The 10222-nt window shown below is 56.1% G+C and overlaps 1 protein-coding gene across 1 annotated transcript in view; it reads left to right on the top strand.

Annotated features, from left to right (window-relative positions):
* BAIAP2 (BAI1-associated protein 2) overlaps positions 1-10222 on the top strand; it is a 37094-nt gene that overhangs the window by 19146 nt on the left and 7726 nt on the right. The window lies entirely within an intron of this gene.

The raw sequence follows: 10222 nt of genomic DNA, 5'->3' as shown, positions 1-10222 counted from the left end.
GGGGGGGGGGGGGGGGGGGGGGGCGCCAGCCTGTGATGGTCTCGTGGCCACCTTGGGGGAGGACGGTGCAGAGGGGGAGGCTGCGGCAGATGTTGTGCCGGGCGGCGCGGTGGTGACTAACCCTGCTCAATCCACTGCTCCTGGTGCCTTTTTTTTTTTTGCCTTAATGAATGAACCCAAAAAGATCATTAATTTCTGTTGTGCCAGATCCATCTTCCTCTGGATGGTGTTTTGCTTAAATATTTTCGGTGCCTGCTGCCGGGGCGCCCCTTCCCCCAGCTCGCTGGGGCGGCGGCGCGGGCCGGGGGCGGCTGCGGTGAATCACTGTGGTGTGATCGCGGTGTGGGCTCGCTCGCCAACCACGCACCGTGTGCTCATCGGGTCCCGGCTGCGTGGGGCTGGGGTCCCTCCTGGCACTGGCCTGGGTGGGTTGTACTGTGGCGTGGGCACTGTTTGGGGGTCGGGATCTCGCTGAAGAGCACCCAGGGCACATCCCCGGCTGGTGCCGGCAGCACCGGGGCTGTGAGCAGGACGTGCCGAGGGGCTGTGGCACCCCGGTTACTGCTGCGTTTGCAGCAGCAGTTCATGTCTTCTGCCGTCTGTGACCTTTGGCTCGAGCTTTGCCCGGAGCATGGATGAACATGGCAAATTTTAACGAGAGATTGATGCACTTCTCTGCAAACCAGCCCTGGCGGAAAGTCCTACTACTGGAGTTAAGGCCATTGAGTGACTGCAGCGCGAGTAGTACCTTGAAAAGGGGAAGATGAAGCCTGAAGGCAGAAATTAGCTACTCCTTCCTCTGAGGCGTGAGAGCGTGCGTTGTGTTGGGACCGGGATCTGTTACTTTAGATACTACGGGCTGGTATCGTGTCAAAATGATCCGTGTCTGCTGGAGGGGATCTGAATGTAGGTGGCACTTCGCTTGCCGGGGCTGGGTACAGGGCGGCAGTTGAAGTCATCAGCAGATAGTTACTGTGGAGGTTGTGCTGGGGAAGTGACATTCTTAATTGCACTAAAACTTGGGAGATCAGTCACTCTCTCGGTGGCATGAATCAGAATAAGCACGGAAGGAGAAAATTGCACCTGCAGTCATCTACCCCGGCTGGGCGGCAGTGCGCTGCGCTGAGTGCCTGCCGGTTCGCAGCCCCCGATGGGGACACGGCTGGCCAGAGCGTGGCTGGCCGGTGCCGGGGGCACGCGGGGGTGTCCTGCCCGCTGAGGCGGGGGCTGGCGCCTTCTTGAAAGCTGAGCAGCTTCAACCACTTCTGAGCAGCAGCGTCTCCGTTTTTTTTTCCTGCTGAGCAAGAAACGCCCTGTTAGGCACCCAGGCTCGGCGCAGGGAGACTCGGGGATCAAACCTGCTTTGATATCCCCCCACCTGGGAAAGCTGCTGATAGGGACAACAGAGCGGGATCGCCGCCAGAGCCAGCGCTCCCCTGCCAACCCCCCCGGGCTGCTGCCGTGCAGGGATCCCCATCCCACACCCGCGGTCGGAGGAGGAGAAAATCCGTCCCAGTGATCAGCTCGATGGAGCCGGGAGAGGAGCGGTGATGGTTCAATCCCGCTGTGATGTGGTGGGGATGGGGCAGTCCTGTTAGCACGGCTGCTTTGGGCAGGGAAACAGGATCAGGCTTTCATGCTCCTAATCTTTCAGCAGTAAGTATTTAGGAAGCGCTTATCTCCGAAAAAGCCTTATGATGGCTTTTGAGCTTAAAGAGCTATGAGACTGCTCGACTGCTTGCTGCCTTTTTTTTTTTTTTTTCCCCCTAGATCAAAACACAAAGTTAAATTGCTGAATTCAGGCAAGAGGGCAATTTTCCCTCTGTTCTCCACTGGCTGCGATGCTGATATCTCCTTTCAACAGAAAAAGAGAGTATTTTGGGCCACCCTTGATGCTCTTACCTTGGCCTGGGTGTCGGAGAGTGGGGGCATTGCTCCAAGGGGGGTCCAGCCTGGAGCTATGCCGGTGTTGGTACTGGCCCGAGGAGGGAGCCTGGTCTGGGGCTTCATGAAGCCAGAGTGTCTGCAGGGCTGCTGGTGTCGCACCGTGGGGCTTTGCTCTCCCAAAATCTTTCTCAACTTGCTTAAAACTGAGAACCACGCTGCATGCAGTTCGGTTTGTTTCGCTGGCCCAGAGCCACCCCTGCGGCCGGCTTGTAAAACCCCCGGCGGCCGAGGAGGAAGCTGCTGAAGGCACCTCGTGATGCTTGCGGGAAGCTGCAGACTTCATCAGGCTGGTGCCTGGGGACCACAGAGCCATTAGACAACAAGTGGATGGAGCTCTTCTAATGGGCCGTTGCAGATTTCTTGTCTCGTAATTGGAGAAGCTGCTGTTGATGGAAACGTCCTGGTAGCTACATCAGTCATCTCCATCAATAAAGCGATCGCGTCTTACTCTTCTTTTGAAGACTCATCCACTTAAGCTACTGTAGCAGTCGGCAGCCAGGAGTCTGGTGCTCTGTCATCATCTCTCTTTGTATTTAATGCTGCGGGAGGCAGAATTGCTCCTCTCTGCCTTTTCACCGCTGGTTGGTGACCACATCTTGTCATCGCCTGCGAGTGAGATGGGTGGGCTTGTCTTGAGCATGGCGGGAGAGGCGGTGCTGTCCTCCTTTGGGGACCTCCAGGATGTGGTTCCTGTAACATCTCACTCTGGCGAGGTGAGAGGAGCTTTGGGGCTGTGCAGGGTCTGGTTTGCTGGGTGGCAGAGGGCAGCCCTCACCTGCGCCGGGGTACCAGCATGGCTCGGGCTCCACGCTCTGCTAGATTGATCCCAGAGCCCAGTAAAACAGCCCAAACATCCCACCCATGACTCTTCCGTTCAGAATTTCCCCCTTTATAAAGCAGAAATAGATGCTGATAATTCAGCAGGCGCTGCACATTGCTAATGATCTTGTGGCTGGTGAGGGGAGCTCGGGGGTCTACTCGCGGTGAGGCAGTGGCACGATGCCCACGGACACTTGCAGGAGGCTTCTGCTGAGCTTCAGCAGCCACTCATTGCATGGAGAGAGTTGTCTGCAAGTCCCACATCGTACTGCCACTGTCTCTTGTGCTTATTTTGTGGAGCTTAATAGATGAGGACGAGCGTCGCAGGATTGAAATGTTTGAGGATTTAAAACACCTTGTGGTTGGCAATAAAGACGTCCCACGTAGCTTAAAAGCAGCTCAAAGTGCAATTAGGCTGCAGGAGTGACTTTTCCATCTCCAGAGCTTTGTCTGTCATGGTCAAGAGATGCTGTGGTTGTGGGTTGTTACTGCTGAATGTCGCAATACAGCCAGGCTTTTTACTCCTTATGAATCAGTCCAGGGCTTTTGTTATACGTGAGGAATGAAAGCTGGGACACCTCACTGCCTCGGATGTCTCATCTTAGTTATGTAGTTACTGAGACTTTTTTTTTTTTTTACCTGTATTGAAAACCAGGAGAATAAACCAATTCCATTCACTTCATGTCTTTTATGAAGAAAAATGAAAACAATATTAAGATTAAACAATCACCAAGGAAGCTAAACTGCTGTAATTTCATTTAATGCTGGTTATGATCAAGCTGTGAAATCAAGGTCACGATGGGTTTGGGACCTTGATTGAATCAGCAGCTCAACAATGAAGTTACGTTGGTTCAAACTATTTATCAAATCATATTAAAGCTACCAGCAATTGGATTTCTGCATCGGGCCGAGACCAAGCTGAGCGTAAGTCACGCTAAACAGCGAAGCTGAGGCCGGCTGTTTGCGGTGAAAGGCTGTACCTGTGTGTGCGCGCGGGCGGGGCGGCCGCCCAGCCGCAACTGTACCTGCGGCGGGGTGGGGGGAGCTCCCTGCTCCCGGCAGCCCCGGGGTTTGCTGAGCTGGTACGCTGCGGAGGCTGAGCCCGGCTCCTGCCCAGATGTGCCTTCTGCTTGTCCACACCTACACCTGCTCCTGGTGGGAATATTTTAAGCATTAAATACCACTGTGCCAAATAAGCTGGGGGGGGGGTATAAACTTTTGTAATTGAAACCTCATTTTGGTATTCCCATCCGGAGAAATAATTTTAGGTATAGGTCAAGAAGCTCTAACTGATAAGGAGTTTGCACAAACCAGGTTACAAAGGCTTATGTAAAAGTCAAATAGGGAACAATTATGTAAAAGCTCCGTGGCTGCAGGTAACTCTCTCCAGGTTTGATCGCGCTTTAAGCTGCGTTCGGCTGCGTGTCCGAACACAGCGGGTACGGGGAGGGGACGCGCCTGGGAACCGCTCGGTGGGCATGCGTCAGGTCTGGGGCTGAGCTGCTCCGGTCGGGGGCAGTGTCCGAGTGTCCTTCTCGCCATGGCCGGGTCGGGACCGAGAGGGATCCCCACCTGGGAGGTACCAACCTGAGCGTTTGTGAAGCTCGGTGGCATTACCTGCCCATGGCTCCAGACCTTATTGGAGTGCTCGTCCCTTGTGGTATATTTTGTCTCCGTGTATTCTGCAATCAGCTGTAAACTCCTGCGCTGGTGACGTTGTCCCCTCTTACCATGGGGCTGGAGCCCCGAGCGTCTCGGGAGGCGTTTGGGTGTTGGGGGGGTTCCTGGCAGGGCACTGGCCCCTATTCTCCCCGGTCGTGGTGCTGCAAGAGCCGTATGCTGAAGCGGCTTTTTCAGACTTTGTGGTCTGTGAGTGCTTATGAAAGAGGCAGCACCGAGAGGAGAAAAGTCTCTGTCTCCTCATCCCAGTGGCGGTGGCTGGGGTGGGTTTGCTCAGCCGCCATGGCTGGCTGGCAGCGTCCCTTCCACCCCGGGGGAGCCACAGGCTCCAGCACAAAGCATGGTTTCCTGAAACCGGCTCTACAAATCTATACGCAGCTGCTACGAATATGCAAAATGAAATCTTAAACTTCTTTTCCTCTGGGCTGAGAGGCCTCAGATGACTCTTCTGGGAAGCTGGTCTCCCTGTCCCATGCCTGCGCAGGTCAGGGCCACGTCTGATGAGCATTTTGGTCCCAAATGTTGCACATCAAGCCATTGATCCGGGGTGTCCCCGGATTGAGGGAGCTTTTTAGGCAGCTGACGGTGAAACCCCCGCACAGCCAGCTGGAGAAAGCGCTGCCTGCTGTTTTGCTCTCTGTAAATTTTATGTAACATCACACGTGCACGTGGATGGTGCTTTACAGGAACAGTGGAAGGATGAGGCTGATGCCCCAATGAACAGATGTGTGAGACGGGCAACGTAACGCGGGGAGACAGCCCTTCTCGGGGGAGGAGGGGGAGGCTGACGTCCTCGGAGCAGGGTGACTCTCGGGGGTTCTGCTCCATAGGATGCCCTCTGCGGAGTATTTCACCTTTGATAACCATCAGTGCAGTGGTGTCCGCAGCATCGTGGAGGAGCATTGTGGCCGCGGGCTGATGGAGCCGGAGTGGTGGAAGCTGGTGGGCAGCGCAGCGGGTGCAGGCCCTGACAGACCTTCCCCGGCTGGTGATGTCGGTACTTGTGCGGGGCAGGGGAGTTTGCCCTCTCCCCGGGGAAGGTGCAGAGCGTCAGGGTGCCCAGAAGAGGTGCAGAAGCCATCTGACAGGGATGGCTGCCGCGATGTGGGGTCCTGTGGCCTTGCGGGGGAGCTTTGTCCTTGCAAAAGGCAGTGAAATGTGTCTTGGCTCCCCTTGGTGACCCACCTATGGGCATTCTCCACTGTGGGAGCGGATTTGGTTTGTTGTTTTATTTGCCTTATTACAAGAGAGTTTAGGTGACCCCAGACTCATTTCCGAGCCCCGGTCTCCTTCCCGGCTGTGCTGTGCTGGGAACCACCACTGGTATCTCGGGGCTCGGATACAGCATCGCTCTGCCTAGCAAAACAAACCGCGCAGCATCCCTCTCCATCCGTGACACACCTGGGTGATGGTGGAGGCTGGAGGTGGCCCGAGGGGACAGTGTCTGCCCCGAGGCTGCTCCAGGGTCCACCAGCTACCACGCAAGGAGCAAATTCTGGGAATGGGGAAAAGCTGTCTCCTTCCCCCAGAGCTGTTGGGGTTGAGGATCCCCGGGCTTTTGTTTTCCTCACTTTGGCTCTATGCCGTGGAAGGGCTTCAGCTGTTCTTCCTTGAGACTAATCAACAGCTTAGATGCTCTTCCTCTGTTAATCAGCCTAACTTCTTTCTTATTTTATCCCATTACTTTCTAATTATTCTCCCTTGTAGTTCCCTAAATAAATCCTCCCTTCTCTTGGTGTTTACTCCCTCCAGGTATTTCAGCCTGCTGCATCAGTCTGGCACAGCTCACAGAGTCCTCTCCCCTCCCATCTCCTCTGTCTCTCTTCCCCACTGCTCTGTGCCGCTGGTTCTGTCCCGTCCCTCCCTGGGACGAGCCCCGGTGTTTGGAGCCACGTGGAGGCACGGTCCCTTCCTTGCTCTGCATCTCCTGATGCCAGCTAGAAGCACTCCCACCGCGGGCTGCCCTGCGGCGTTACTGGCTTTCTGCTCTCAAAGCTCCTTGCTGTGCCCACCACAGCTCCCGGGTGACCCCCACAAGGTGGCCTTGCTGGCCGCTGCCTGCCCTTGGTTCCCTCCTGTCCTCCTGTGGCCGGTCCTTCGCTCAGCCTTTGTTACCTGCAGTGGCGGATGTGTCTGATCGATGATAAAGATCCGTAATGATGATTTCTGCAGTTGTGATTAGCGTTGCCCTTGGCTCATGCTCCTGACCGGTTTGCAAGTTCTTGGCTTGGGTAGAATGGTTTGAACTAATTCTTTTCCAGTGAGGACGGGTGGTTATTAAAGGCTTGACTGAAGTTCAGTGATGATGTTGCTGTTTCACCGGCACTAACTACAGTGATGGCAGTGAGCACTTGAAAAGAACTCAGGTCTTGACATTTCTTGGATGCCTTTTCATCTTCACACACCTCCAGCTGTCAGCTCTGGAGTGGCGTTGGGAAGATGTTCGGGTAAGTGGCAGGCCCTTTGTGTGCCTTGGCTTTTCTGTGCTGGGGATGACAGCAGCTGCTCCAGATGAGGACTTTGCAGCATCTTGTTTCCTCTTTTGTGTTTCCTTGCTCCTAATTTACCGTCTGACCCGTTGGGGTAACTCAGTCTGGCCTCTGGATGGAGATTGCCCAGCCTTGGCTGGACCCGGGGTGGCCCAGCTTTGCCCCAGCATCGCTCGTCCCCCCGGGCAGGGGGCAGCCAGGAGGGGTTGGACCGGCGGGTCCCTGGCTGAGCCGCTGCCCCCGGGCTCCCCGTCCCCCTCCCCGGCCGCGTGCCGACATTGCTAATTAGGTCAGCGGCTCCTGGTGAATTGGAAGTGGATGTGTTTGGGAGGCAGGGGGGGAGAGGGGGGGGCACGGGGGAGTTATTTGAGGCCTCTCCAACCCAGAAACCCAGAAAAGGTTTCTGGAGCTGTTGGTTTGCTCGGGTGCGTGCTCTGGCTTTTGGCACGGCCGTGACACCTTGAGCGCCGCCCTAGCCAGCTCTGTGCCCAAGTCACAAATAGGGGCTTTTTCCTCCTTTAAATGGGGAATTTTATTTAGACTTAAAAATCTGAATTTGAAGCTGACAACCTAAATCAAGGTCTGAATTTAAAATGCAGCACTGGAGCAGTATGTGCCTGTCGGTGAGGTCTTGGAGAGGACGCTGCCGAGCCACGGAGCCTGGGCACGCCGGGGCCGGCACGGAGGCACCTTCCCCTGGCCCTTACGCCGGTTGTCAGGTCGTGCCAAGCTGGGAAACGCATTTGGCTGGGGTGTAAAGTGCGGGATGGCTGCAGGGTCCCCCCAGTCCCCTGGGAAAGGAGATGCGAGTGGCATCCGCGAGCCCAGTGGCCCCGACGGGTTCCTGGCAGCAGCAGGTTCCCGCCGGCAGCAGCACTGCGCTGATGGAAGACGGTGCTGCTGCTCGACCTAAAGTAGTGAGATCTTACATCGCGCTTTGCCTGTTACTTTTTCCCCTTGTGCACCCGGCATACTTAGCAAGGTTTTTATTTAAATTGTCTTTCTATGCATTATTTGAAAGCCCATTGTCATCTTGAGCAAATCCGAAATGAAAACCGTCTAGTGAACAAGAAGCGTTGCTCGCCATTTTGTAATGTAATAACGTGTAAAAATCAAAGCTCTGAATAAATCAATGGCACATCAGGCATATTTACATAAAGTATATAAAGCGCTGAGAATACTAAATTTAGAGCATAGGCTCTCTGCCTGCAAATCGACATGTTCTAACTGGCTGCAGCCATTAAGACAAGCCTTTCTTTAGCGAAATAATTAAAAGTATACTTGCAAAACAAGATTGAAATCAGGGATGTAAATAAGACTTTAACTTGCATATTTAAACCACGATCAAAACTAAAAATCTACCCTTGCGAAGGTAAGGAGGGGTTTCCCCTGGGCCGTGGTGCGGGGGGTGGTTGGGAGCGGAGCGCGCTGCCGCAGTACCTGGGGCACGGCTGTGCCTCACCTGGGGCACCCTGCATCGCGGCGGGATGGTCCTTGTGCTACTGAACTAAATTAGCCGGCGGTGGACTCATTTCGCTCCTCACCTTCGCGTTCTTGATTGGCCCAGTTAGTAAATTAAGCGGGATGGGTTCAGGGTGTCGGGGGCCGCCCTTGCTCCCGCGCTCCTGCTATTTCGGGTACTGTCATGGTCGTGTTCCCTTCCAGAAACGGGGCTCTGCAGGTGGGCGAGCATCGTCCCGCCGCTTCCCTCTGGGGAGAAGGGAAGGAAACTGTTTCAGGAGCTGCCATGGTGCAGAGGTGTGGGGACAGCGGGGCTCGGTCCCTCCTGGGCACAGCAGGGCTGCGATGGAGGGGTCGGAGCACCGGACCCCGGGGGAGCCCGGGGGCTCTCTGGGCCGGTGCTGGGGCATCCATCCCTCCCAGCTCCCCATCGCTGCTGCCAGGCTGACGCCTCTGGGCTCTCCGGGGACGAATAATCCCCGGGAGGGGGCGGTGCGCTGCCGGCAGCGCCTCTGTCCCGAGCCCACTCCAGGGAGCGATGCTTTCCCCGAGCGCATCCTCCCACAGCCGCCTGCTCCCGCTCACCATCCCCGCAGGCACACTGCCCCTGTGCCTGCTGCCGGCACAGCCCGGCTGCCTGCCGGCTTTCCCGGTGCCTTCCATTATACTCCAGTCTGGCTCAGCTCTTCCCGCAGCTTCGCTTGGGGGTGATGCAAATGCCTCCATTATTTCTGCTTCTACACCCAATGGCATCAGCTCAGTTATCTTCATTTATTTCTGTTCCTAAATATGGGTGTTTGTACTGGATTTTCTCATTTGGGGGGGAAAAATTCCTCCTTGAAGCAGGGTTGGTTGCGGACTGGATTTTTACCCATTTCTCGCTGACCCCATTTCCCCCACCCGTGTTGGTGCCTGTGGGGAGATCCAAAACGTGCTGGGTCCAGCACACGCTCTGCGCAGGGTTTGCCCTCGAGGGAGGATGCTCCGAGCAGGGTGGGAGCAGTAGGAGCTCCCGCTCTGAAATAAGGCCCCTTTGAAGTTCTGGATGTCACTTAATCTCACTGCTTTGTTGAGGTTTGTTCCATTTTATGTGCCTGCTAATAAATATTGTAGCATGCTAAAAATAACCGTTAAACATGAAGAAAGAAGTAAAGCGGCTTTGGGCCCTGAATTTCCAGTCTAATTCCCTTCTTGGGGAAGCTCAGACTCTCTGAAATGGGTTTAGCAGTGCCTGGTCTGCACGGCTGCTTGCGGCTTTCCAGCGTGGTGCTGCCATCCCAGGGAAGAGCCGGGTGGCCACGAGGCGTTGCGGGGCAGGACGGCGGTGGGCGGGAGAGATGCTCCTCTCGGAGGCTTGATGGCTGCTCTCCCAGTGCCACATCAAGGGTGGAAGCTCCTTGCAGAGGAGCTGGGGACATCCCGAGGGCATTGAGGGAGGAGAAAGTGGCTGGTGTGGGGAGCTGGGGGCATCTCCCGCCCTCTGTGCTCAGGGATGCTGACGGTGTGGCCGAGCAGCAGAGCTGCGGTCCCTGGTGTTTCTCTGAAGCCCTCCTGTGTGGGTTATCCCAGCTCAGCCCCGGATCCCTCTTCCGTGCCCCATATGGTGCTGGCAAAGCCCTGCGTGGCACAGCCGTGCTGGCAGAAGTCCCGTAGGGAGAGCAGAAGCTGGTGCCAGCAGAGGAGCTTCCCGCTGCTGTGTCTGTGGCATCTCTGCCCGGCGCTGGCAGGGGCCCCGGCGTCTGCGCAGCCCTGGGGTTGTGGCGTCGAGGAACGGCCGCCCTGGCCATCCCCTTGCTGCTCGTGGCCGGGAACGGAGGGGCGTAACA

Source organism: Charadrius vociferus, unplaced genomic scaffold (genome assembly GCF_000708025.1).
Source record: "Charadrius vociferus isolate BGI_N301 unplaced genomic scaffold, ASM70802v2 scaffold1116, whole genome shotgun sequence".
Taxonomy (NCBI): Eukaryota; Metazoa; Chordata; class Aves; order Charadriiformes; family Charadriidae; genus Charadrius; species Charadrius vociferus.
This window is presented reverse-complemented; position numbering and strand designations above follow the sequence as displayed.